The sequence below is a fragment of the Carcharodon carcharias genome, chromosome 5 (assembly GCF_017639515.1).
Source record: "Carcharodon carcharias isolate sCarCar2 chromosome 5, sCarCar2.pri, whole genome shotgun sequence".
NCBI classification, from domain to species: Eukaryota; Metazoa; Chordata; class Chondrichthyes; order Lamniformes; family Lamnidae; genus Carcharodon; species Carcharodon carcharias.
In genome coordinates, this window is record NC_054471.1 from 92,704,477 (window position 1) to 92,710,476 (window position 6,000).

Sequence of the window (6,000 nt, forward strand, 5' to 3'; positions counted from 1 at the left end):
AGGCAACAGAACTAAAAAAGAAATGAAGTTGCATGCCAATTCAACTGAACATGCATCTCCTTCATCAGTATCTGGACAGGAGTTATCAACCAGTCTGGGGAACAGATTTTTATTGTATGCAATAAATAAGGAGTCTGATTTGAAAGGCAAGTTGCTGAGGTAAAAACCTGATTGAAAACAAACAGAGCACTTACTAAATCTCTGGAACAGTCTTCTCTTCTATTTAACTGGGGGTCTAACTGACTGCCATGAGGTTGATCTGATCTACAATCTTAATCCATTATGGAACTGGTGATGTGATCTGTTGCCTTGAGGTAAATGGCCTCTCCTTTTGATCTCAAAGCCTTGAGGGGATTAAAAGATTTTAAACCAAACATACACATTTACCATAAGTGATTATGAATGTTAAAGAAAACTATACTTAAAATGACAGGAGATAAAGGGTGTGAAATTCAGATCTGTAGCACTGCAAGACAATCATTCCCTGGGGATGCACACTGTGCTGCTAGCTGCTTCCAACAAGGTCTGCACAGAGCACCATCTTGAGAAGGACATTGCGTGGGTGTTCCCTCTGACTGCTGGAAGCAACTGAACTGGTGATATCACGATGTCATACAGCATTGCAAGCTGACAAGCTGCCCATTTCCAAATTTGGACTATGTGGATCCATTTAATGAAAAGTACATCACTCACCAAAGATCAAATATTTAGGCAAAAGAGGGGTCTTGCCACAGCTTATTTAAAGGACCAGGCATCCAACTTGCAGGCAATGTAATTTTGAAAAACTTCTGCTATAGCAAATGTTTAAAAATAAATGTTTTTGGAGATGTTGTGGTGTGTTCCTGCATTTGGCAGGTAGGGATGCTGCATATTCATAGGGAGGTAAGAGGACTTGTCCACACAGAGGCTCCAATCGGTATGGGAGCTGCAGTAGCAGTGCCACTGGATCTGCTTAACCACAAGGAGGTGGAACAGAGGTTGCAAGAGGTCAAGCTTGGCATGGTGTCCCGATCCAACTTGGAGTGGGACTCCTTCATATTTCTTGTCAGTGGCAGGAGACAGTCTGGCAGACCAACCAACGTGCCCAGTGTAACAGTGTGCATGCCCATCAGTCTTTTCCTGTGATGCTGCCACATCAAGGTCTTCATCCAAGTCTCCTGTACCAGATCTTGTATTTGACGTAACCCTCTAGTGAGTTGGCCAATAATCGATCCTTGAGCAGTGCGAGAGGGTGATGGTGTGATAGGGAGGAGATGTCATGTAAAGATGCATTCATTGACCTTGATCATTTGCATGAGGCCATTAGGTTTCTCATGGCACGCTGCTAGGTTCCCGGGGCGAGAGGCTGGGAATTGACCTCTCTGGCCACCTACTCCCAATTATTTCTGAGGGTTGTTCATGAGGGCTTCCTGGCTCCCTGCTGATCCATGCCACCTCTCCTCTTGCCCACCTCCACCACTTAGGCCTTTAGCATCACATCTGTCACCCTGAAGCCTTGTCTCTGCTCTTGTACTCCACTTCCTGGTTTAGAATTTCAGTAATAGTATTCAGCAGCAGCAAACTGTAATTAATTGCAGCTTCCCTTTAAGAGGGACAGGCTACCTTTAAGAACAGAAGAATGATGGCACCACTTGTTATCAGCACAACGCTGTTCGGTTTTCTGCAGAATGCAGAGGAAGTCTGAAATGCGGTAGATGCTCGGCCCTATGTTCCAATTAGGTAAATGAGGCAACAGCACCAGATTTGCATTCTGATCACCTCCACTGGAACCAGAGCAGGTTGGTTGTGAATCACAAACCATGCACCTGAATAATGGCACAAACCAATTTTTAGCCTGAAGTGTTATATGAGATCCAGCACAAATGAAAGCTTCCAGTTAAGCTCATATGCAGACATTAAAGAGTGCTATTTTTACAGTCCAACTCAATGCAAGAACCTGTTAACTACTGAAGGTGCTATTACTAAATGCACATAGTGTTCCTTTTTATAGATAACAACCCACTTAAAATAAACAAGTTAATGCTTGCTTTAATAACAAACAAAGGAGCTGTACATGAAGTTTAGTGCATTTAGCCAATATTATCAATGCAGGAACAGAAGAACAGGAGTGGGCTGTCCATCCCTTGAATAGATCTGCAGTACAATAAGGTCAAGGCTGACCTGTATTCTAATTCTATCCATGTGCCTTGGCTCCATTTCTTTTTATACCCTTGGTTAAAAAAAATTAACTGATCTCAGATTCAAAATTATTTAGTGAGCTAGCATTGACTGTTTTTTGGGGATAAGTGCTCTACTGTTTGCATGAAGGAGTGTTCCCAACTTCCTGCCATGAATAATGGACTATGATTTAAAAGTTACATCCTCTTGTCCCTGACTCCCCCATAAGAACAACAAATTTCTCTTTATCTTTCTTACTATTTCACAAAATCACATCCCCAATTAAATCAGCTCTTAACTTCTTATATTCCATGGTTTATGTTATCTCTTCTCACAATCCAACCCTTGGAGCCCTGGTGACATTCTGTTCAATCTGTGCTGCACCCTGTCCAAGATAAATACATCCTTTCTAAGGTGCAATGCCCAGGACTGTATAGTGTTTCAGATGTGGTCTAACAGGCTTTTTGTACAGCTGTACATCCTCCCCTATTCCTTCTAGCTCTCTAGTTATAAAGGTTAACATTCCATTTGTCATTTTGATTATTTTTGCACCTGACCACGACATTTAGTGATCTGCGCACTTGAATCTCTTTGGTCCTCCACTGTTCCTAGGTTTTCACTATTTCACGGATGATTACACAATGCTAGTGCCATTCACAACTATATGCAGCAAGACCTGGACAACAGTCAAGCTTGGGCCGACAAGTGGCAAGTAACATTCGCGCCACACAAGTTTCAGGCAATGGCCATCTCCAACAAGAAGGAATCCAATCATCTCCTCTTGACATTCAATGGCATTACCATCGCTGAATCCCTCACTGTCACCATCCTGGGGGTTACCATTGACCAGAAACTGAACAGGACCAGCCATATAAATACTGTGGCTACATGAGCAGGTCAGAGTCTGAAAATTCTGCAGTGAGTAATTCACTTCCTGACTGGCCAAAACCTGTCCACCATCTACAAGGCACAAGTCAGGAGTGTAATGCAATACTCCTCACTTGCCTGGATGAGTGCAGCTCTAACAACACTCAAGAAGCTTAACACCTTTCAGGACAAAGCAGCTCGCATGATTGGCACCCCATCCACCACCATAAACATTCACTCCCTCCAATTTTGATGCACAGTGGCAGCAGTGTGTACCATCTACAAGATGCACTGCCACAACTGACCAATATTGCTTCCACGGCACCTTCCAAATCCATGACCTCTACTACCTAGATGGACAAGGGTAGCAGACACATGGGAACACCACTACTTGGAAGTTCCCCTCCAAGCCACTCACCATCCCAACTAGGAAATATATCGGCATTCCTTCACTGTCACTGGGTCAAAATCCTGGAACTCCCTTCCTAACAGCACTGTGGGTGTACCTATATGGACTGTAGCGGTTCAAGAAGGCGACTCGCCACTACTTTCTCAAGGGCAATTGGGGATGGGCAAGAAATGCTGGCCTCGCCAGTGATGCCCACATCCCATGAAAGAATAACAAAAAGTTTTGTTATGCATGAGTTACTGTTTTCAAGATAGTATCTTGGCTTGGATTGCATTGGGACACAGATGAAAAGGCCATTTGGCTCATCCTAACTCATCAATCCAGAGAAATTCTACAAATTCTGCACCACAGTACCTAACTCACATTTAAATAATTCCAGGGTTTTGCCTCCATCACCTACCTGGAAACTCACCTGTGATACTACTAGAAATATTCTAAGACATGTGAAGAAAGGGACTCCAGGTTTCCTTTGATCCAAGCTGGTGAAGGGGAATGAGCCTTTACAATCAAAGAGTAATGAGCTTTCTTGAATCAGAATAATGCACCTGGTGTGGAATCTTCTGCTGTTGCTGGTGGCAGGCTTGGAGGCAGGAACCACATTTACTTAGGCAGGGTAGTGGCATACTGAGCCCGCCACTTATCTGCCTCATCCAGAATTAAGCTCTGGGCAGGAAGGCCCATGGTTAACCTTGCTTTTCTTTTACTGAACCAATTAAACAAAATTAGGAAAAACTAGGGACAATGGTTAATCTTGCTGCCCCGCTGCCAATTCAGACACTTATGTAGCAAATTAATGACCACTTAAGGGCCTCATCCTGCATTTGCTGGTGTCAACCCAGCTGCAAGCGGGTCTATCGCCATGCTGCATGCATGACAGGTGAAACTGTGAGGCCTGGTTGGCACCTCAGGCACTCTATAAAAGGTGTTCAGTGCCGGATCAAGGGACTGGACATCAAGAAGGAGGTAGCGGCCTGCTGAGAGCCACATCCATGCCCTTGCTTCTGACCCCCCTTGTCCCCCTCTCCTTGCACCCGATGAAACCACCCACCACTGCCCATAGCCTGGGTCATCTCTGATTCTGGGCCTCCGATTGATGTCCTTCTGGCATCAGCCATGGCCTCCTCAGTGGCGCTACTGAGCCTAAGATTGGCCAGCAGCTAGGCACGCGACTTCTGCTCATGGAGAAGGCCTGCTGGTGGCCTTGACCCTGCCTGATTGGCTTGTGGTTCGGTGGGCCATTCCGACATAAGGCACCATGAGTCTCTTGGCAGCTCTTCAGCCGGCAGGTGAGGCCCCCACACCTCAAGATTCATGAGTATATTGTATATTGGAAGCATGGCTGTGTTAAGTAAAGGACTAACAAATGCAACATAAAAACTAGACCAACTAGACCACTGCTAGTTAGGATCATCACTGAAGAGGAACAGGCCTAAGGACAACCTATCTTGTCAGACTCCCGCCACTTTTTAAAATTAATCCCAATAAAGTTCAGAGGCAGAAACTATAGAATCAGAGATTCAGGAAATTATGAAATATCTTAAATAGGAAGGAAATCAGATCCAAATAACTGTTAGTTATATCAAGTTTTACACTAATTTTCCAGAATTGATTAATTCAACTGAAATGAAAATGCTTGATCAAAGACTGCAACATTTACAGAAGATGCCTTAAATTTGAAAAATTTGCTTTACCTGCACCCTATAAAATTTGCCCAGCGACAGATATCACTTTTCCATTCTGCAACAGTTAAAACAGAAACTCATCTTCCAATTTGCAGATCCTACTCTGCAATTATTTAATGTCAGCCTCCAAGCAATCTGTGTGCATCGATTACATATTCATCCCACATATGTTTTCCAAATACTGCCTCTGTTTGTGTTGTTTGTAGTGCAATAACACACACCTCTGTATAATTGTTGTTCTTACCTGAAGTGGCAAGAAGTATGCTGTATCCTGGTGGAAGCGAAACACTGAGGCTAAGACACAAGGACCCAGATCTCAGCAACAGATTCATTAACACTGAGCTTCAGTGCCACACTTGTCTTTGCTCCTCAAGCCGTTTAATGGATAGGAAGGTGACATGCTGCCATCGACTAGCAGAGGCATGAACATGCACCAGCGGAAAGGCAAATCCCTGCTGGCTGAAGTTCAGTTAACTAGGGAGCACTGGCAGTTTCCACGAGCTGTTGCACATTGGAATGTGCAAAAGGAAATGAAAAGACCAATCAGGAGCTGTTTATATCCAGGCAAGGAATTCTACAGCTGCATAGTGCACAGGAAATACTTAAAGCTTAATCTGTTCTTCTAGCGCGCTCTTTTATGTCAGAATCATTGAAGTCAAATTGAATATTAAATAGTTCGTTGTCTATTTTATTTATTTTTTTAATCAGACGTGACATACCAAAAATGACCAAAAAATGATGATCTGTATCTTGTAATAAAAAAGTAACACATTGGAAAAGACGGGACAATATATATGTTTACACATGCATATATTTCAAGGATGAACAAGTGAAATTATGGCATTGTGAAAATTCAATCATTAAGTGATCATTGTAGGAATCATT

The 6,000-nt window shown here is 43.4% G+C and overlaps 1 protein-coding gene across 1 annotated transcript in view; it reads right to left on the reverse strand.

Annotated features, from left to right (window-relative positions):
* sntg2 (syntrophin, gamma 2) overlaps window positions 1-5,642 on the reverse strand; it is a 1,105,459-nt gene extending 1,099,817 nt beyond the window's left edge. The window contains exon 1 of the mRNA XM_041187804.1: window positions 5,360-5,642. The gene's annotated coding sequence lies outside the window, so the exon portion shown is untranslated. The remainder of the gene's footprint in view (window positions 1-5,359) is intronic.
* Window positions 5,643-6,000: the final 358 nt, after the last annotated feature.